The following is a 24,005-nucleotide window of genomic DNA, read 5'->3' as shown; positions in this document are numbered from 1 at the left end:
GATTTATATTAAAAAACAATTACAATTATATTGGGTCACAACAAATTGTTTAAAAAAAAATTCACAATAGCTGTGAAAGTGAAAAGAAAATTAAATAAATTAATAAAATATTAAACTAGAATTAAAAATAAAGTCTCTTAAAGAAAAGTTGTGATATTTTATTGTCGTACTTAGAGTTTTTAAATTAGTGCTATTTTTTTTAGAAACAAAAAAATGTGCAATTTTTTTAGGGAGAAAAAAAAGTGCAAATTTTTTTTTGAGAAAGAAAAAAAAATACTTTTACAATAATTTCATAATAAATTTTACGTAGCAAGTTGTTATTAGTTATCATTTGGACTTACCACTGACATTAATTTTTTTTTATCTACCATTACATTAACAACTTGTCATATAGATTTTTTTTTTCAAAATAAAAAAAAAAAAAAAACAGTACATAGATTTTTCGTGACATTTTTGTAATAATATTGTATCCATAGATTTTTTATCTACCATTAATATTGTAATGTTTTATATAAGATAATTTTGAAAATTTTTGTATATATATTATATCATAATTGTTATAGAATTTTGTTAGTAATGAATTTATCGTAAAAAGCACCAAAAATAAAAAAACCTATAGGGGTTTCAGTGGCGTCATAATGGTGGGAGGCTAGCATGATGATGGTGGTGGCCCCTTAAACTCATCTCTTTCTCTCACTTACGAACGTTTTGTCAATCTCAAATCTTTTATTTTGGTAATAGTGAAACAATGCGCTTCATTTAATAATTCACAATATTTTTGTGTCTCTTTATCTCTCTCTAGTACCTTATCTAGTTAGTTATATTAGTCCTTAATTATTATTATTTTTTATTTTATTTTTAATACTAAAACAATGGGTATGCTAAAATACATGAAAAAGAAAGAAATTTATGGTGTAAGCTCGGTTAATTAACAAGAGATTAATAAGATAACAATAAAAATAAATTAATGTGATCTTTTGAGTAGCAATAAAAAAAAATAATAATGAAAAAAAGGTAGAACTTTTCATACACAATAACTATAAAGTCTATAATTTACTTTTATAAAAATATTGTGAACATACATTCACTACAGAGTTTTTTCAACATTTTTTTTTTTATTATCTAAAGTTACTAAAAAATGTTAATAAAACCCCAAAGTCTCTACGGTTGTTAGTGGTGAAAATTAGAACCATGGAACTTATATAAAGCGACAGCTTAAGAACAACAAATCAAAGTTTTATAGATAGCTCTCACGGTTTCTCATTTTCTCTCTTGTAGCTCAAATCTCTCTCACAAAAGACTTAGAAATTTCAAAGCCAATTTCATAGCTCTCAAATCATGGAAATTTCAAAACTCTAGGTCATGGCAATCGCATAGCTCTTGGTCTCAACGCGGTGGCTCTGTCTCATCGTCACTCACAAAGTCGAACTCGAAGTCTTCTGTCAACTCCTCTGCTCTTCCCCTGCCTCATCTAATCTCCCCCAGTTTTCTAGGGTTTCAAGCTCATGGACAGGAGTGTCATGCTTTGATTCATCTATATATATATATAAAACCGAAGCTTTTGAAGCTCCCACAATTTTCCACGTCAGCACAATATTTAAATTAAATTAAATTTTCCACTTTATCACTATTTTCCTTTTCCAATGCAAATTAGACTTCTAGCCAAATAAGGACACTCTCCCACCGCCTCTATACTCTTCTATTTAAGAATTGCTTGCGTAGAAAACCTAAGCCCCAAAAACTTATTTTTGCCGCAACACAATTTTCTCCTTAAAACTTATTTTTCTTCAAGATTTTTTTTTAGGGCGGCTCATGCTTCACAATTCACATATTCCACTTATGTATTGGACTCCTCTCCTTCTTCGGTCAATGCATCAAGGTTAGGGTTATTTGATTTGTTCAATAAAAATTATAGATTTGTTGCTTTTTCTTATAAGTTTGTCAATTGTTGTTTTGTTTATTTAATTGCTGGGCTTGAATCTTTTAATTAAATCTTCAAATTTTTATTGAACAAATCAAATAACCCTAACCTTGATGCATTGACCGAAGAAGGAGAGGAGTTCAATACATAAGTGGAAAAGCTATAATCATGGATTCCCTTCTTTCTATTGTATTTCTCTATTGCGTAATTATATATATATATATATATATATATATATATAAATATATATATTGTTTTATTTCAATACTTTTGAAGCTTTGAATCTTCTGATTTTTTTTTTTTTTTTTTTTTGGCCTTTTGGAAGTTTTAACATCATAACTTTTGGGTTTTATTTTTTCTATTATCAGAAATTATCTAGAAGATTTCAATGAATATCCATGGATTATTCTTTTTGAGGGTAACCCATCTTTATCTTATATTTCTATTCCTAACTTTTTTTTTTCCTATATTTTTTCTTTAATTGTCCGTGTTTACGTCTCTTTTGTTTTTCTTATTTTTTCTTTAATTGTCCGTGCTTATGTCTCTTTTTGTGTGAGTATGTGTCATTGTATCTGGGTACTTAGGCAAAATCTATAAAGACTAAAGATGCTTTTTTTTTTTTTTTGGTAATGAATCCTGTGTTTTTCATGACTTTAGTGAGTCATATTCTTAATGTTCGAAATAGTTTTGTTTGACGTGGATTTTGTTCATATTGGTTTCAAAGTTTATTTCTTAGCTTATATTATAGATTGTAATATATTTATTCATCAAACTGTTTAGTTGAGTTTGTTTTTGAAATTGTTTTCAGTGTTGGACATTTTCTTGAAGCATGTTGGTATCATATATTAAAATACTGTTAAGTTGACAATAATAATAATAATAATAATAATAATATAGTTTAATAAATGTTTGAAACGTATAGCTGTTAACAAATGTTTTAGCTATATGATTTTATTTTACAAATTCAATTTTGGTGTTGTAGTAAAATAAACAAAGATTAAATTATATATTGTACTCAATACATTTCCCGTGCATTGCACGGGTTAGCGACTAGTTTGCTATACGCCTGTAATGCACTTAGCTAACCTATTTTTCTATTAACAATGCCACATTTTCAAAAAAACCCAAAACCTTACCCTTCCATGTTCTACTGCCCTTTGTGCAGTAAAATTCAAGGACTAAACCTATTGGAGGCCAGCTTAATAACCTGCATCATTTGAAACACCTGTAAGTGATTATGTCTTGTTATATTTATCTCTTATTGAAGTTGTACCAGCATTGTTTATATAATTCTTTATTCTGGTTTCTTCTTTAGGAATGTCAGTTACAATAACATTCAGGGTGAAATTCCATATAGCTTACCTCCCAAGTCCCAATGCCACAAATATGTAGGATGTCTGTTTTGTAAATTGTGAGTCTTGTATGCTTAATTTTTTTTCTTTCAAGTTTTTGGTGATTATTCTACTTTTTCGTGAATGCAGAAATATGGCATACAACTATTTGAGACAAAATATTCCCCACTCTCTACCAGCCATGAAATGTCTCTAACATTAGTGAGTTACTTCTCCCCTTAAGTGACTATTTACTAAATTGCTTTTGCTTTTTGTTTATTCAATCAGAATCTCTTAATTCTTTTCTTGTAGGAATCTAAACCACAATTAGTTATCTGGACCAATTGACAATGTCTTTACTGGCTTACAGAATCCCAGAGAGATGTACGTGTTCTTCACCCGATCCTTATATTTCCTTTTCCCTAGCGTTTGAAGTGAAAAGAAAATAATGCAAAGTACAATATTCCATGAAATACAAAGAGGATGTTGTTGATGCTAGTAGAACCTTGAGAAGGTGTGAAGTTGGTGATGATCTTGATGAAGGTATGTAGCAAATTATGCAGCAAACAAGAACTCTCCAAATACCTTTTAGTGTACAAGGATTGGCTATTGTAAATACTTTTTAAATGTACTATTCAAAACAGGTTTTGTGTAGCAAGTAGTGATTTATGTTTCAAATTTAAAAATGTAAAGGGCAATAGACAGAGTAGTTGAGTTGTGTTGATTTGTACAATTTGTTTTATTGTGTTAAAAGAGTAGTTGATTGGCTGTTGTAATTCAATTTGGAATTGAACAATTGCGTTTATGTTTATGTTTTGAGTCAGGTTATTAAATTTTGATCAATGTGAAAGAGTGCATTCAAAATTTTATTTATTAAAGAAAATACTTACTTCAACGTTTACGAATTGTTGAAATTTATCTCGAGGTACCTTTTACCAATAGTTAAGTGCATGGGGAAAAAAGTAAGAAGCATTCTTTTATAATAATACTTCGACGTTTATTAACCGTTAATAAAAGTGTAACATTTTTTTCAACGGTTGCACAGGCAATAGAAAAAAGTTCTCAACATAGTTATTAATGGCGGTTCTCGATGGTCATTTAAACCGTTGAAAATGCTATTTTCAACAATTTTTAGTACTTTTTTCAATGGTTTCAACCATTTGAAACCATTGAAAAGAACCAAATTTCTCGTAGTGATTTCTCTTTATTAAATAATCGAAAAGTTAGTGGAGGGTAAGAACTTACCTGGATATTCAATGGTAAAAGACTCTAGACAATAATGGACAAGTTTGGTGTGGGTAATGTGCAAGATGTTCCATGCACCTTCATATCAAATTGAAGCCGTGACTCATGAGTCAAGTCATGAGTCAACAAATAACTTTCACGAAGGTGAGGTTCCATTCTATTATTTCCATACAAACTTGGAAAGGACTTTTGCAATATAAAGTTGTCCTTATCTTTGTTGCTTTCTCACTTGAACATCAATGAAAAATACAACTTGTCGTCCCAACCTCCAATATGTTCAATTAAGTACAGTCATACCGCATAATAAAAATTTATCAATTTCTTCTATTCATCTACCCCAAGTCAGAAATGTCAGGAAACAGTAGCTCAAATTTAGTGCACCGAGTGATTGTTATTCTTTTATTTATTTATTATGATTATTAAATATAAATCAATAAGAAAGAGAGCTTGATGGGCCTAGTCACTATTCTTTTTCAGTCCTAAAAACTATCTGCCATACAAAATCAGCCCATTTGACTTATAAAAGTAGCCCATGACAAGAATGTGAGCAATGAAATTTTACATTCTGATGTAAAAAAAAAAAAAGAAAAAAAAAACCTTCAGCATGAGCTTTACATCTTCAATAATTGGCTGTAAGGCTCAATTGATATCTGATGAGTTCTTAGGTATAGAGTCTGTAGAGCGTAGACCTACCTGGAAAATAGTTATATGCGTGAGAAATTTTAGCTCACTGGCTAAAAACATCTTGAACTAGCGGTGCATGAGATTTCTTCTAAAGGAGTAAGTTTAAGTTTGACTATTCACTCTTTCTATGGTTGTTGCACCTAAAATTGTTCCATCAAAGTGACACCCCTGATCAGAAAATTGAGTTCAGAGTGAAGACTGACAGAAGTTTACTTTGTTCTATGAAAGTTGAAGAGATGCAATTGTTTGGTCTTGTAGTGAGAGACTTTTTCACAGAAGAATTGGAAAAGGAAAATAAAAAATAAAAAAATAATGAAAAAAAAAAGGAAAAGAGAAGATATTTGATAAGATTGGGAAGAAACAGGTGGATGAGAACAAAGACAAGAAAAAAATTGGAAAGAAAAGAAGACCAAAGAGAGAGAGGAGGTTTTGGTGGGATTTAATTTAAAAAAAAATTACAATTATATTAGGTCACAACAAATTAGAAAAAAAAAAATTCATGAGGTGTGAACGTCATAAGAAAATTAAATAAATTAATAAAATATTAAACTAGACTATCCACAACTAAAAACAAAGACTCTTCTAAAAATATTATGATATTTTATTGTGTTTTTGGACTTATTAAATTAATGCTTTTTTCTTTAAAAACAAAAAAGATCGTGCAATTGACACAATGCTTTCACAATAAAGTTTACATAGCAAGTTGGGAGATTCTGGCATTTTACCCTTAATTTTTTAAAAAATTGGCAATATGCCCCTATTTGCAAACTATACAGGGGCGTGCCCCTGTTTCGATACACAATTACCCTAAAATCGAGTTCAATTAAATACTCGATTCATAGAAAATCGAGTTATGCCTGATCAAACTTAAAATAAATTAAAAAAAAAATTGCATGGACCTCGACTTTCAAGAAATCGAGTTCCATGCAAAAAAAAATTTATAAGTGTGATCGCCCCATATTCAGGGAGCCCTATAGTGGCGTTTTTAATCCCTATAGTGACGTTTTAAAGCCCTATAGCTGCGTTTTCATGCAAATTTTTTTAAGTGTGATTGCCCCATATTCAGAGAGCCCTATAGTGGCGTTTTTAATCCCTATAGTGACTTTTTAAAGCCCTATTGTGGCGTTTTCCTGCAAAATTTTTTTTATAAACACCGTACCAGTTTCAGGGAGCCCTATAGTGGCGTTTTTTAAGCCCTATAGTGACGTTTTAAAGCCCTATAGCAGCGTTTTGGAACTCGACTTCCCTAAAATCGAGTTTTATGCTTTTTTTTTTTTTTTTTTTAGTTTTATTGGGCATAACTCGATTTTCTACTAATCGAGTATTTCTTTGAAACTCGATTTTAAGGTAATCGAGTATCGAAACAGGGGCATATCCCTATATAGTTTCGAAATAGGGACATATTGCTAAATTTTTTTAAAATTAAGGGCAAAAGGCTAGAATTCCCTAGCAAGTTGTTATTATGTTTTTTTGGACTTACTACTGACATCACTTATTTTTTATCTACCGTTAACAACTTATCACATAATTAAAAAAAAAAACAATTACATAGATTTTATCGTGCCTAGTTTTGTAAAAATATTGTGCCCATAACTTGCATTATGGGCAAAAAAATATTTGAAAATAATCATTACCTTAAGAGAAGTACTACATCCACAACAATTTCACATCAAATTATAGTGGTAAGTTATTGGTTCTAATTTGAATTCACCATTTAAATTACCTTTTTGCCCACCCATAACAACCAATAATAACTAGTTGATCAGAATTTGTTACGAAAATGTTGTGAAAATATTGTGTACAAAAAGAAAAGAAAAGGTAAATATCAATAATTGTCAATTTAGGGAGCGCCAAAATGGACCTATTCTATGAACATAAGAAATGTGGTTTTAAGAAAAGATGATGAGAATTGGATAGACATATGTGTACTTCTGTTAAACTACTTTTTATTTACTTAGTTTGAGATGAAGAATCTTGATATGTTGGGATTATGAGCATAGTATAGATACATATGTAGGCTTTTACATTGCTTTTATTATGCTTAAGCATTGCTGAAGATGGCATATTTGAAATGCTGGAGCTATTTTAAATTATTGAGTTTGTTTTCGTAGATACTAATGAGTTTTCACTTGTTACTTACAAAAGCTTCTGTTCCGACTACTATGATTGTTTTTCTGTTGTGTACATGAGCTGTCGTATCTCAATTTATTGACATCTTGATATTAAAATTAGATTTCAAATCAAAGTGGTTGTCTTATAGGAAGCTAAGCTTTTATTTGAGAGGTTAGACTAATTTAGGCCTTAATTTGATTCTCTCTTTCTGATATTATTTTGCCCATTATGTTTTGTCACTTTTGTGCATTAATATGAAGTTAATGATCTGGTTTTATGTACTAGACTTAATGTCAAGTATCTTGGGGGCAGTGGCTGTATGTGGTATAATCTTTGTGTGAGTGAAAATGCAGGTACTTCGGAGGCTATTAGGATGTGTATCTCAGTTGATCAAGTTATTGTTGTAGTAAATTCTTCTTGAAGCGAACTTGCCATGTTTTTTAATGATACGGTTTTCTTAATCCCTTATAATAGCTTGGAAGAGTAAGCTCCCTTCAGCTTGGTTGGGCTCATAATGACTTCCTAATTGGGCTAGCCCAGGCCCCATATGCAGCACAATTTATAACATTTGATATTGTAATGCACTATCCTACGCTTGAAAATGTGCTTCATATGCACATGGATGTGGATGCTCCTTTTCCAGTAATTCGAGTACCTTGCCTAATGGTACCTCTTTTCGGATGATAGTATTTCTTCCTTCTTCAATGTAGTGGACAAAAATGGTTTGTCTTAGTTTTTGTTTGTGAGTATGGGGTTAGATTATACTATGGTATATATTGAGCGGTGCATGGTGCCCCATGTATCAGCATACATACCAGACTATAGCATAAACTTCAGCTTCTGGCTTCTGGCACACAAACTGAAACGTGCAAAAGGAACCATCAATGCAGGTCTCTTTGATGCATTCTCCTTACTTTGGTTTGAATATATCTACATTAATTACATTTAGCCCCCATTTAGATTAAATTACAAGCTACGTTCTCCACTCCAACCTGACACACTGACCAAGTTCTCTTCTAGCACCAAACTTCTGAAATCATCTGAAGCCAAGTCTATCCAAAATCTGCAATGAGCACTCTAAGTCAAAGCTAAGATCCTTTACCTTCTGACTGGATTTTATAGGACCCAGAAGGCCTTTTGAGCTTGGAGACCTTTCATAGAAACCACTAGTCTTGCCAATCCAACCACCTCTTGGCACTTCAGTAGTGATAAAGGATATGAGAAACAGTTTATTCTTATATGGTGAATAGCTTTCAGTTGCATTCATGTAAGTTGGAACAACAGGCGAGCTTGACAAAGAATTATGGTCTCCCAATGAGCATTGCCTTTTCTATGATGAATCGATCCTCTGGGAACAAATGTTGGAGAATCCAATCCTTACAACTTACTCTGTCCCTTAACATTTCTTAGCTTAAGTTGCTTTCTTCTATTGTCATCTTTTTGTCTTAGATTTGAAGTCAAAGCCGAGCAAAGAAGGCAACAAAGGAAGAGTAAGGGATGGACCTGTAGAGAGAAAGGAGAGGGAGGAGAGAGTTGAAGAGAGAGGCAAGAGGTGGGTATTGGTGAAAGAGGAAGCGGCCGTATTGGAGGGAGTTGAAGAAAGGGAGAGTGTAGGCTATGGTGGAGATCAAGTGATCTGTGGCTGGTGTTGGGTTGTAGGACATGCGAGTTATAGTGAGTTTTCGTGGGTGTGGTGGGGTGTATGTGGGTTTGATGATACGAAGGGAAAGGAGTGAGGGGGGGTTTCAGGTTGAAGGTGGTGGTGGTGGGTAAGATGTGGAGGAAAGGGATGGAAGCCATCTTTTTAAGGTTTGAGAGAGAGAGAGAGAGAGTGAAAGAGGGAAATGGGGTTTTCAGTTTTCTAGTTTTGATGGTTAATTGTTACTAGTCACTAAATGCATGGGATAGTTTTAGAAAAATTATGTATAATAATAAGCATCTCTTTGCAGTGGATCACTTCTTCTTTTTTGAGAAGATGCAGTGGATCACTTTAAATTTGATATGCTTCACCTAATACCTGCAAACATAAAAAATAATGAATGAACTTGGACTTCAAAAAAAAAGACTCTTTGTGAGGTTTTAATATTGGCAACAAAGTTCCATGGGAAGAAGCACTGAGAAGGGAAAAAAAAAACACGACTTTGTTACTTTGATTCATTTAAAAATGAGGTATGTGCCTGGGAAAATTAAGGAAGGGAGATCATGTTTTGCTCCCAATAATAATTACACATATTAGGCAGTAAACTTCAAGCAACAGATGACAGAGCAAAACACTTTGCATCAAGCATATGAACTTTTAATTCTACTTTAAATAACATCTAAAAAGCAATTTTTGGAGTTCCATTCAAGCAAATTTATCATAATTTACACCAACAGCCATTCATCATATATTTTTGAAGGGTGATTGTTCTGTTATGATCAATTTGGTCCCACTTATCATAATAGCCTAGTCAAGCTATTTGCAAGGCACCTTAACTAACAGTTCATAAGCACTATTCACCACGTTATAAGCTCATGAAATGTTAAACACAATTTATACATTATAAAAGAAATGAAACTCACCAGTATTTTACTTTCCACACTGAAAATCACATCTGCATCAGCCACTGCAATTGGCTTTAAATGCTCCAATAGCCTTGATAAGCCCTGGACATCATTCCAAATTTAGTACAAATGGCTAATTACTTACAAAAAGGGTAGAACAATTTAATTAATTCATATAGGTACATTAAAAAATAAATAAATAAAAACAAAAGAGCATGGCCATTATGATTGATAGCTCAATTGAACATGCACCAGTTAAACAGAGTGAAAGTCCCTGCATACAAATTCAAGCATAACTTCAGTGTTATTTGTTGCTAATAACTCACAGCCTCCTATTCTTCTTTTTTTTTTTTTTTTTTTTTTTTTTTTTTTTTTTTTATCTCTCTCACTAGCCTAAGGTTTATACTGGCACCTGATAATTAGGAAAGGAAAATAAAAAGGTATAGAAAACATGAAGCATTTTAAAATATAAAGAATCTCACCAATCTCAAAGCAATGTCCTAAAACTTCCAATCTAATGCAAGCCTATCAAATAAAAATTTCGGATATCCTATAATACGATTTTTATCTCGTCTTCAAAATTTATCCATTAACCTTGACTAATTTCGTAACTTCAAGTTCAAACCTAAAAATACGCAATTCAATCTGGTTCGAAGTGAGAAGATCCTCCCGGGGAAAATCTAATTGTTTTTAAATCAAAGACCACAATTCTAAAGTGTATAAGGTCAACTGCACCCAAAAAAAAAAAAAAAAAAGCTTTGAATGAAGTTGTAAAATATATGCCTTTTGATTTCTAATGAATAATGCCATTAGAAACTGTAAATACATCCAACCCATATACCAATAATCACTTTCTCATATGCTTTGGCACCAAAATGGGTATTAATTATAACTAATTTTCACATCACTAATACAATGCAGTTCACCAAAGACCACAAAATATATATATTACATTAAGAGACAAAAACAGAAGCAACAACTCAATAAGCCCAGAAAATAACAACAATAGATTTATTGATTATATTGACAACAATTTATATCTGGGTTTTCCCAAATACCATCTACCTGGACTCTACTTGATGAAACTTTGACATCTCAGTTTTCAATTTTTCTCACTATTTTTTAAACATAAATTCATAGAGAAAAGCAGAACTACCTCAAAGAACAGACCCACTTGTAAACAAAGAAGACCGGCAAAGGTGGAAGCTTTGGAGACAAAGACTGGATGGAGAGAGAAGAAAAGCAATTAATGCGTTAGCTATGGGTTCAATAGGGTTTTTCAGTTTGGGTTTTTCTTTTACGCTAATGAGTGTTTTTTCAAGAGTGTTTAGGGGAGATGGTTTTTGGGGACTCACGTTTTTGAGAGATGAGTTTTTGAGGAAGGAGAGTTTTTTTTATTATCCGGTTCTAGTTTTAGTTAATAGAAGAAGTGTCAGGTGGATAAATAGTGAAAAAAGACCTTATTACTCTTTTCTTTTCTTTTTTTTTGGCAAATGTTAACGAGCACTTAGATTAACGTGGGTCTTATTTAATAAAAAAATAAAAAAATAAAAAAAGACATAAAACTAGTCCTAGAGTTTATTTTAATATTTATTTTATCTTTATAAAGTTTTTTTTTTTTTTTGAGATACTTATCTTTATAAAGTTGGTCCAACAGTTTATAAAGTTGAAAAATATTGACATAAAGCGGGGAAAAAAAAAAGACAAAAAACTGTAAAAAGAAAGTCAAAAAACTATTGTTAGCGCAATAAACTCTATTAACGGTGCACATTAACCCAACCTTTTTATTTTGTTTTTTGTTTTAAATAGTGCTGACGTAAAAAAAAAAATGTGAGAGTTTCAAACTCTACGTGGTAAGCTCTAAAGAAGTTCAAAAAAAAGTCAAAAACTTCGATTTTATAGTATAAATAGATATATAGATTATCATGTTCTAGTTTTACTTTTTAGAATAAGTATTAGGTGTATAAATAGTGAAAAATAGTTTTTTTTTTTTTTTTTAAATAGTGTTGATATGGAAAAATGTGAGAGTTTCAAACCTACGTGGTAAGTTTTAAATAAGTCACACACAAAAAAATACAACACCAATAGTAATTTGTTATACCTAAAATTTATGCTAAAGATGACATTAATTAATAATTATTTCCAATACCTAAAAAATAAAAATCATAGGCAATATGAACAATATTTTTTTTAAAGATTAAAGAAATTGTTAACAAACTTGGAAGCAGTAATTAAGTTTGCAGCTCTTTATCTAAAGTTGAAAGTAGGGTCCAGAAAATAAGTATTATAAGTTATAACTCAGCCTATTTTATAATTAAAAAAAAATCAATCAATCAATAAGCACCGTTGAAGAGAAAGTGACATGAGGATGGGAAATTACATGGTAGAAAGAAGTTTTAAATTCCTAAGATTATCCATATTAGTAGTGTGAAATTACTAAAATGCTATTTTTAACATCACAATATACAAAAAGTATGCTATATCGGTGGTGCTATAAGTAAAAAATTTAACTCATTAGCTACCGTGCACAACTATCTATAGTTGTGCATTGTAGCTCAAATGTTAAAGCAACGTAATATATTTTACATGTGATTGTAGTTGTGGCTATTGTTTATTGTAATAGATATTTATTTTGTATTATTTTAAGTGATTAAATACTAAAGTAAAACTATTGATGTTGAATGTTTTATAAAATAAGGTGGTAAAATAAATAAAATAGCTTTAAGTATTGCCAAAAGCTAAAAATTTTTAGCGCACGTCCAATCCTTTTTTTCCTTTCTCCACAGTTATTTTATTTTTTTTTTTGAAATTATCTCAGCTTTATCTCTTTGTAATTTTTTCTTTTTACTCTTATCTTGAACTGTTCTCATCCACTCATTTAAATTATTTTTACTTTTCCAATCCTACTTAGCTATACCTACACGTTCAGATCTCTTCTTCATTTTCATCCTCACAAATCTCTTCCTCTCCCTCCTTCTCAGCCTCTTCATTATCTTCTTCACAAATATTTTTTTGATAATTTCAACATGTAGCGTCTGTTCATGATAATAACTCTTTATCATCAGATTAAGACATCAATCAGTTTTTGATGTAGGGGGAAATTGAATATCAAATCTCTTATTCAATCATCAAAGACTTTACCAGTTGAGTTAAGTGAAACTCACGTCTCCCTCACAAATCAGTCTCAGTTACAGAAACAATAAAAATGCAAAAATATTTTATTGTATATCATTTTTTGATTTAACGTAGACTTCATGCACATTAAACACATAATACAAATTAATTGACTAATTTTGTCTCGTGCAAAATCAATTAAATTCATAAAATTGCCTTTAGAAAATTAATTCTTATATTTTTATTACCAAATCTTCCGACTAAAAGTATCATTCATATGTGTTTTAGTTGAATTATAATATAAGATTGTTATCCTAGTTTCTCTGTTTATCTGATTAAATCATTAAACCGAATAGAAATGAAAACTATTCATTTAAGTTGTAATGGGCCGTAGCACCATAAAGCAGTAATTACAAGAGTACTAGGCATGAAGCCCTTTTTTTATAGCGACAAGACAACAATCCAACTTTAGACCATATAAAGAAAATAAAGGGCCCAAATCCTCCAGAGCCTTGCGCAATATTGGCCGTATGTTTGGGGTAATTCTGCCGTATGCTTCTTCTTTTCCAAATCTTTATAAGAAAAAATATTATTTTGGTGCCAACGGGGATGGTTTAGTTGATAAGGCTCGGACACTTCGTCTAACTCACTTAAATTCGAGTTCCACTACTAACAATCCCTCGTTGGTGGACATCCTTAAGGGTTGGCCTGTGGGTCTAAACTTGAGCGTCCTGTCCGGGAGCTGGTGTAGCTTACCTAACCCCTATTTTTCAGTAGCAAAAAAAAAAATTTTATTTTGGTCCCTAAATTTGGGATTAGTGTTAATTTGATCTATGCATTTTGGTAGTAATCAATTTGACCCAACTGTTATTTTCAAATTATAATTAATTTGGTTCATATTATTTTTAATTTGCAGTCATTTTAGGTTCAAATTTGGGTTTCTTTTAATTGCTAAGTTAATCTATGTTTACTAGAGTTAGAAATTGGTAAATTTGATTTGTATTTTTTTTGTTTATTTACTAAGAAAGAGTAAGAAAATGTGAGAAAATTTGTGATTTGATAATAGCGACCAAATTAGCTGTAAATTAAAAATAATAGGAATCAAATTGACAACTATTAAAATTCAAAAATATATATATTTTGCCCTTCTTAAGAAGACCAAAATCCAAAAAAGGAAAAAAAATCCATTTATTCTCCACTACTAATTTTTTTTTTTTTTTAAAAGGATTTCTAACTTTCTAAGGTATCCGGTTGAGTCCGGTCCTAATTTTTAAAAATTCAATTTTTGGTCCTAGACTGAACGATAATTATATATAATTTTTAATATCTTTTATTAAAAAAAGAAGAAGAAGAAGTTAAAAACTCTCTTATTTTGTTTTGGCCAGGCTGTTTAAGAACTCGTCTTTCTTTTTTACTATTTGTGTGTGTTCTGTTTGTATAGTTTGTGTGTATTCAAGTGTGCAAGTGAGTGTAAACACGAGCGTGTGGGGAATAATGCTCATCAATCATATTTCGAATGTTTTATTCTATATTCCATCAATTATAATTTGTTACGTATTTTTTTCTTTTTTAATAAAATAATTAAAGTTATTTTAATTAAAAAAATAGACACATGACATTACATTGAATAAGGATTAATAAAGTGAAATACTAAAAGTGAGATAAAAGATTTGTATTCATGTATAGTAATGTGAAATACAACATTTATCGCACAAATGAAGGACATTATTTCTGTGGGTGATTTTTGCTCAAGAAGCATTATTAGGCATAGTAGATGGGTTTAGGCCCAAAATTGTGAATTAGGCTTTGTACGCTTATATTGCTATTACATTTTTCCTCACTGTAGATATAATTTATTCCTATACTGATTTTTTTTTTTTTTTTTTTTTTTTTTTTTGAGAATGAAGACTATTCCTATACTGAATTGAAAAGCAGAATGAAAGAACCTATATAATTAGGCTTCAATTGGCTTCAACGGTTCAAACTTTTATTTAGTCCTTAAATTATATGTAATTAAAACATAAACTATTATCATTGAAATTGCCCAATAAAATAGATTCAGAAAAGAAAATTTATCTTATGATATGTGACAAAAATACTAAGTTTTTTTTTAAGCTAATAATTATTTAAATAATTTAAAACAAACAATAGAACTTATTTCATTTTATTTTATATTAAATATTGTGGTAATAAAATTTTTAATTAAAGTATTTTCTTTTTGAGAATCAATTTTTAATTAAAGTTAAATCTTAAACATTACTTTGAGTCATGATATAACATGGCCAAATAAAAAGTCATGTTAGACTATTAAAATAATTTAAAATAAATAATAAAAATTCTTTTGGAACGTTTTGACAACAAAATTTTTAATTAGAGTAGTATTTTAAACTTTATGAAAGTTTAATAATAGAATTTTAGCTAGAGCAAACTATTTTGAAAATTTTAATATACTATGGTGAGTGACATACCAAAAACAAGATTTTTTTTTTTTTTAATAATTTGATATTAGTTACAATGACTGAGGGGAGATTTGAACCATAAACGTTATTAATACATTAGAAGGTATCAACCAATTAAAGTACAAGGCTTTTGACACAAAAGCATGATGTACAATAATCTTAAGTGAATAAAGTAAAATGATACAAGAATTGTCCGTATGACATATGGAGACAACATTTACTTGTCCCAATCAAAGTGGACACTACATTTATTATTTATTATAGGCTAAATACTTTTTTTTGTTTTAGATTTTTCGGATAGGGCTAAATACTATTTAACCCTCTAAGTTTGGGTCACTTCTAAATATTCGATGTATAAATAGTACAAGAGCAAGCCTTTATGTGTGTAGTACAAATAATATAAGTGTTGGACAAGTACAACAATAAATGGGCCTAAGCCCAATGTGCTAATAAACTAACTTATATACTCAGATTGACTTTGTGTGTTGTGTGCATACTTGTTTTGAAATAAACAACAAAACATAAAAGAGACAACTTGTAACATACAAGAAAATAAACAAACAAAAGGAGTTTATAAAATCATATAAGGAAGAGGACAAATATTATGACAAGTTCATTCCCTCTTTTCTTAGCAGTTGTGTGATCGATTGATAAGCCCCTCGTTTGATTGCTACTGTAGTTTGATATGCAAACTAGAGATGGTGTATGGATGATCTAGCATGACTCAAGATGAAATGGTTAATGATTTCAAGAAAGATAATATGGAATATAAATGGTGTGCCTTATGTGAGAGAGAGACTATTTTTTTTTCCCTAACGATGGAATGTAAAGAATCTCCCCCTCACAAGGCCTTTCTTAATTATTATCTTAGGAAGAATGAACTCAAAACAAGGGAAACAATAAGCATGTATGTATGTGGATGGATGTATGGAATTTCTAGCTAAGTTGAATTCATAGGCACATTTGGAGGGGGGGGGGGGGTAAGTGGGAGATGGAGTGATATTAGGGTTCTTGTCCCTGAGTGGCCTCTTCACTTTGTTTGAGAAATTAGGGAGTGGGCTTGAGTCTTTGTAAATACACTGTTGCGCTTGACATTGAGGTAAAGTAATTTTAGTAAATAAAATAACTTTATGTCATAGGAATCAAGGACTTTAATACAGGTTGGTACAAGATAAGGTGTCTTCACACCAAGCAAAAAAAAAAAAAAAAAAAAAAAAAACTAGTTTATAATCCCAATTTTGGATATCCAATTTTTTTTTTAAAAAAAAACAAAAACAAAAAAGAGGTTGATTATGTAAATTTAGTAAAATGGTGGGAAATAAGAAATAAGAAACAATGTTGCATTATTGGTGTTATTGTTTTTATGTTTACCTTTCATTAGTGATGATTATGTCTTGTTATTATTATTTTTATTATGTTTATGTTTATGCTTTTTTATATATTATTTGAAGAAAGGGTTGAAAATTTACCATTTGGAACATACCAAGCGACTAATGATGTATACGTTATCATTAATAATTTTGTAAGGATTGAAAAGGATTAAGAGTTTACCATTTGATATGTTCAAAGGTCATTGACAATTTTCACATAAAATCCATAATTTTGCACCAAACATTAGTTTGGAAAAAATGTGGGTCAATAATTAATTCATATTTAATTTGTCGTTGACTTGAAATTTACTATTTATTAGATAGTTAAATAATTTACAAGTTTGTTTTTAATGTGTATAATAATACTCTATGAACTACAAAACAATGTGATTTATACACCTTTCAAAATAATGTTACTTTATTCATAGTAAAAATATTTAATTTGTTAACCTTTACATCCGTATGTTAATGGAAAAGTCCTCCATACACGTACGAAGAATGTAACCGAAGCTTTGTTATAATTAAATATATAACGAACCTTATACCATGATAATTATCAAGAATCTTGTGACAAATAGTTATCAAAATTCAAATAAGAATTTTTTTTAGTGTCATTTAAGGTGTATGATTAAGATGCTTTCATAAATTTATAAAATACTTGACATTAATTTCTTGTGCATATTAATTTGTATCATAATTTCAGAATCTTTACACTTATGTTTGATGCTATGTAAAATATTTTTGTAATATTTTAAATAAAATAGTTCATTATCCTGATTTTGGATATCAATTAAGGAAAAACAAGGTAAGATTTATGTGAGTTTAGTAAAATAATGTGAGCTAAGAGCCTTACATTTTAATTGGCATAGTTCAATTGACACCTCTTGATGTTTAATAGAGACATCTAAGGTTTAATTCTCTCCTTACCCATTATAACTATGGAATTATAAAAAAAATAAAATAAAAAGTAAAATGGTGTGGAACAAAGAAAGAAGAAACAATGTTTCAAATATCATTATTATTATTATTATTGTTATTTGTTTTTCATGTTTATGTATATCAGTTATATTTGTTTCAGAATTATTGTTTTTAATATGTTTAGGTTTATATTTATGTTTAAATTAGAGTGTCCTAACGAAAAGATTATTATTTCCCACTTTCTTTTATTGTTCTTAAAACCCATGGACGGTACTTCATAACGTTATTCTTCCAATATTAAGTGTATGTTTGGCTTTAGATTAAAAAGTCAGCTTATTTTACTATTTAGCTTATTTTTGCTACTATTTATGGGCTTCACTGCACTTTTTAGTACTATTTACGGGTCTCACTGTACTATTTCAACTAACTTTTATCTTTATTTACAATACTTTCAACAAAAAATTTTCAGTTTTAGCAAAATAAACAGATCCCAAACAGACCCTAAATACATCATCTTGTTCTTAGTATTATTGTCTTAATGGTTGAATATTCCATGGCTTTATATCTTTTTATACATCTTTATTGTGGTCAAATGTGTACTATCTTAAAAATAATGTGGGAGAATTGTCATGATTTATGACTTTATATCCTGCGGAAGAGAGGAAATAATCCGTGATTAATAACTTTCTTAAATACACAATTAATTTAGATTGTGGGTTTGCAACAATCCACAATGGAAAGTTTGAATAAGGACCAAGAATTTATCTCACTCTCATACAAGTTCATAAAGGGAAAAGTTTCTTATTTCTCTTCTTTCTTTCAGTTATAATTTTCACTCCTCATGTTTCAAACACCCTCGTTGTTTGTCTACTTTCATTTTTATATCTTTTCTTCTCCTTTTTCCTTATTCTTATCCTGTGCATGGCTCTTCTTATTTTCTTCTTCACCTTATGTCATAGTAGGTGCTATCCTAACATGGTTGGGCAGCCTTTCTATCCCATCAGGCTCTTCTTTTGTTGAGGTTATAATGAATGAAGACTTTTGGGGTTTATTTGTTTTATTCTAATAAGTTATCTGTTGCATTGAATGTAATTACGTCAGGTGGATAGCTATGGATTCAATAGGAAGATTAGGAGGGCATCCTCAGACATTATGTGTACCTCGGTGGTATGTCTTAGGTATTTCGGTTATCCTCAAATAGCACACGTACCTCGGTGATGTGTCGTAGGTCATTGGGCATCCTCAGATAGTACACGTAACTCGGTGGGATGTTTTAGGCTTTTGGGCATCCTCGGATGTAGTTCGTACTTTGGTAGGATGCCTTTATGTCCATGTACATTTATCTTGATTGGTTCAAATGGTTTAGTCATGCCTAGACCGAGGGTTAGGGGCCCTATAAGGTCGGCAATGTTGTTTCCTTAAGTTTGGGATTCCACGTACCAACATATCCTTTTGTGACAATCATTATTGTGTTCAAATGTGTACAATCTTAAAAATAATGTGGGAGATTTGTCATATATTTGTACCTATTAGGAGCCAAATGCATTAATTTTTTGGAAGATTTATGTGTCTATCGAAATTTTAATTTGAACAATTGAATCCAGTTTAGGCTTAATAGAATTGGGTTCTAAATCTTGTGCATTTTTTTCCCAAAGTTAATATTAATAGAATTTTTAAGCTCAAAGGAAAGCTATCCATTATTAATGAAAAATAATAAAATCTGCCTTTTTTTTTTTTTTTTGTACTTAACATTACGTATTTAGTTTAATGACTCTTTTTATAGGGTGACAAATAATCCTTTCAAAACTTTGGATCCCAAAGTTTGGTATGTAGTTTTTATTTTATTTATATTTTTTAGGGATATTTTCAACTTATGAAATCCACTCTTAATGATGGCTTTGGGTTCCAAAGTTTGGTATGTAATTTTTTTTTAGAGATATTTTCAAGCTATGGCATCCACTATTAGGGTCTATTTGGTTGGGAAGATAGAAAAGTGGGAGGATTATGGTTTTAAAAACTGGACTGGATAGGCCGGTTCAACTGGGAATCGGGTACTACTTTGGTTAGAAAACCCCCAAAATTGGCCAAAATCGGTCAAAAACCGAGTTAAATTGGAAATTGAAGGCAAAAATGGTTTTGCCTCTGGTCCGGTTTTTAAAACCATGAGAAGAATAAAAAATAGGGAAGGGATGGAAAAGTGGGAGGATAGAAAACATTTTAATTTCCCTCTTTTGTGTTTGGTTGGGAGTGGAAAAAGTGAGTTAGTATAAATTTACTCATATGTTATTAATTGTTTTAAAAATGATGTCCAATTAAAACAAAAAAGTGGCAAAAAAAAAAAAAAAAGGCAATCACCCAAACTTATTAAAAAAAGAAAAATCATGCCCTAAAAAAAGTAAAAGAAATAATCACTTATAGTTTAAGGAAAAAAAAAAAAAAAAGAGGCAAACAATATGTCCACTACCCAAGAAAGCACGATTTTCTCAACAACAACATTAACAACAACAAAAAAGAAAGAAAGAAAGGAAGCACAAAGAAAGAAAGAAAAAAAGAATATAGGAAATAGGCAACAATATATCCAAGTCCAACATGTAAAAAGAAAATGTGGTAGGTCAATCATCGACTACAACTATTTCTTTCCCCAAATTGGAGAGATACAATTTTGGTGGGCTAGGAGATAAAACACATAGGCTCCACCAACTTTCCATCAAAACTCCCATAAAATTAGTTTTTTCTCCACTTTTCTCTTTTCTATTTTTCATCCACAAACACTTATATTTGTGGAGTGACCATTGCACTAAGGGTGTGCGGTGGTTTGAAAACATTATTTAACCAAACGTAAGATAGACAAAGAATTAGCATCTTGAAAATTTTTGGGTACTAAACAATGTACTCGAAAAGCAGACAACTGAGAACAACTAAACTATCATACTTGATTGAAAAAGGTGATTAATTATCATGTATGTTTTAGTGTTTCATTAGTTTGAGAGAACAAAAATTAAAAGGCATACTATTTTGTATTTGAGCATAACCATATTTTCCAAAAAATGCTTTCATGATGCAATCACAATGAAGAATGTTTGAAGCTTGAGCTTCTATTGTTGATTTAGCACATAATTAAGGCTAAGGCAAGACACTAGTTAATAAGCAGAGAAGCTACTGAAAATGCTAATCTTGGCTAAATTGAAAATGATTAGAATAACCATCTTTGAATTAGACGGAAAAGACTTGATAAATGTTGAAGCAAGTAAATTATTATGGTATTTTTAGCAATCATTGATTCATAATCCATCATTATATTGTGTACGATTGGATAGCCAAAAATAGATAGCTAATATAGTTTGGGCTGATACTAAAATGATAATTTATTATTGATAGTGTTATGACTTATGACACTATACAAGAAGAAAATAAAAATTTGAGTCTATTAGTTTTGTTTATAAGTTTTAATCACCAATAAAAAAAGATGGTAATTTTTGAGGCTGCACTTTTATACAATGAAATAACTTAATCTTTCAAGCATGAAAGCATTTTTAATGCATTCAAGAGTAAAAAGCCTAAATTTATTTTTACTGATCAATATCCTGCAACTGCAAAGGTATTAGCTAAGGTGTGCATTTGGCATTTGCTTAAAAACCTATTTTTTTTACTATTCAGCTTATTTTTGCTAATATTCATGGGTTCCATTATACTTTTTGGGACTATTCATAAGTCCTATTGTACTATTTCAGCCACCTTTTAATTTTATCTGCAGTACTTTCAGCAAAAAGTTTTCAGTTTCAACTAAATAAGTTGTTCCCAAACGAACTTTAAGATTCTTTGTTCATTAAATGACATAAAGAGATAATGGCTAAATGTTACATGAATATGACATCTACTTTAGTGATGCAAAGTACTCAACTTAGTGAAAGTTTGAACAAAGACTTAAAAATTACTTGCTATTATATTTGGATTGTCCATTTATTTATTTTTTTTACAGTATTTTGAAAGTAGTAAAAGTGACATTAGGAATAGGAGATTGAGTATAATGTTAGGGAAAAATTACTTTTCTTGAGTTGGAAGAATTCAATTTCAAGAAATAACTTGGCATGTTTACATTTTTTTTATCAAAAAAATATTGATTTTTTTTTTCAATTTAAATTTTCAACTGCTGAATTAGAATTTAACCCAAATGACTATTTGATATGTTTACAAATTTTTTAAAAATTGAAAATAAACTTTTCAAAATTTACTTATTAAAATAAAAGTCTTAGTATATTTTCATCTTATATGATTTGAAATGTACAGTACGGTGTCAATTGCATGATGATTCATCTCTTTCTTTTTCTTCTTCTTCTTTTTTTAAAAAAAAAATTTTTTTTTTAATAAAATTTATAGATAAAATAAATTTTCAATTTTGTCATCCACACCATATTGATTTTTTTAATTATTTGACCAAAACACTAATTGGTTTTGGTGTTGAAAGTAGAACTTGAATATCAGGTCTCTCTTATTTGATGATAAAATACTTTATTAATTGAGCTAATTTGAATTTACAATAATTGTTATTCACTATTTACTATTAGAAAAAGACATTAATGGAATCATTTTTAGTGTAAATGAGATTCAAACCCTAATTCTTTGTACAAAAATAAGAGACTGAGAAAATCAGTAATATTTTTACCTCATAAAACAAAGGTAGAAACTCATATCTAGTTAAGTCCCTAACAAATATGCATTAAAATTACTTATGAAATTGAACCAATGTCCATGATAGCATAGTAAAATCTAGATATAGTTCTTCAATGTACAATAATTTAATTTTTTTTTATAATTAATTTCAATCACATAATTGTATTGAGTGACACAACAAATTATATTCATGTTATATATTTGTAATAATTTTTTTTTTTTTGCTAATTATATTATTTATAAAAAAATTATTTTATCCCAAAAAAAAAAAAAAAGGTTCCCTAAAAAAAATATAAGCAGGACAGTCGTTGCTCTGTTTAACAAGTAACAACTAAGAGCAGACCAGAGTCCAGAGGCTGAGAAAATCATAAAACCTTAAAAGAGATCGATCAATCCTCCTGGTATGTACTACAGTACCTCATCTCTTTCTTCTCGGATTTGGGGTTTTGCATTTGCTTCTGTGATAGTGATTAATGACTCACCCACACATCCATTTTTGTTCAATATTTCGATGCTTTCACCATTAGTACACTTTTTATTTTCGATGTTCTCTTTAAAGTTTGATTCTTTTTGTGGGGTTTTGTCTGGGTTCGAGATGGGTTATGAAAGTTATCAAATTTGTCTAAAAGTAATAGCATAGGGAAAGTGCCGCTTAAGTGTTTGATGAAATTCCCTAAAGAAAGTGTAAAGATAAAAACATGGTTGTGGGTGGGTTATTCTGGAGCTACAATATGAGGTTTTTGGCTGCATTGATTTTAGCTTTTGGCGTGATTTTTGGGCTAATGAGCTTTAGCTCAAATGGCACTTCTTGGTTTGCAAGAGCAAGGTGGAGGGTGAGGTTGTGGGTTCAAGACCCACCTTGTGTTTGTGTAAATTACTAATGAAAAATACTTGTACTTTTTCCTATTTGATTTGGTTTAGCAGTGAGAAAATGTTATAGGAGTTTCATTTGACCTAGCCTTATTTCCATTTTTGTGTTATGGTTTCCTTATGAATTTGGTTTTGAGCCCTATATAAAGATGTAGATTTGGTATAGGTTTCTTTATTGTTGTATAAAATTCTCAAGTTCTTCTTTGGATGCTAATCATCCTCGAAGTGATTATTAGGAGGCCTTACCCTGTTGAGTTGGTCACTCTCATATTTTATTATTTTTTAAATTTATTTGAAATGAAGGGTTTGTGTCAGGGAACTAGTGGTGCAAATACTTGTTGTAGAACAAGGTAGGTTTTTAGGGCTCTTTTAATCTGATACAAAAAAAAAAAAAAAAAAAAAATTATGGAGTTCTATGAACTGTCAGATTTTATTTGATGATGGCCTATGTGTCACTAGGCTTCATCTTGCTTTTCATATGTCCTTTACTTGTGTGTTTCTGTTTTATTTATGACAATAATTGTTGATGACTAAGAAACATGATTGTTTGGGTTAAATTTTTGGGCTGTTAGAAATATATACATTAATATGTGCTGCTGACCTTGCAGCTTGAACCTCTCCCGCCCCTAACCCTCAAGCACTTCATGCATGGGGAGGTACCATCCCACTGACAAGGGTGGGGGGTATGATTGTTTGGGTTAAATATTGGGAAGCAAATTTAATTAAATGGAATTTTTACTCTTGTTTAATTAGTTTTGGAGTGGGT

The 24,005-nt window shown here is 30.2% G+C and overlaps 2 protein-coding genes across 20 annotated transcripts in view; both read right to left on the bottom strand.

Annotated features, from left to right (window-relative positions):
- Positions 1-24,005, bottom strand: part of LOC126724227 (putative disease resistance RPP13-like protein 1) — a 248,182-nt gene that overhangs the window by 52,874 nt on the left and 171,303 nt on the right. The window lies entirely within an intron of this gene.
- The window catches only part of LOC126724225 (putative disease resistance RPP13-like protein 1), a 285,952-nt gene that overhangs the window by 170,320 nt on the left and 91,627 nt on the right, over positions 1-24,005 (bottom strand). The gene's annotated exons all lie outside the window — the stretch shown is intronic.

Source organism: Quercus robur, chromosome 4 (genome assembly GCF_932294415.1).
Source record: "Quercus robur chromosome 4, dhQueRobu3.1, whole genome shotgun sequence".
Classification (NCBI taxonomy): Eukaryota; Viridiplantae; Streptophyta; class Magnoliopsida; order Fagales; family Fagaceae; genus Quercus; species Quercus robur.
This window is presented reverse-complemented; position numbering and strand designations above follow the sequence as displayed.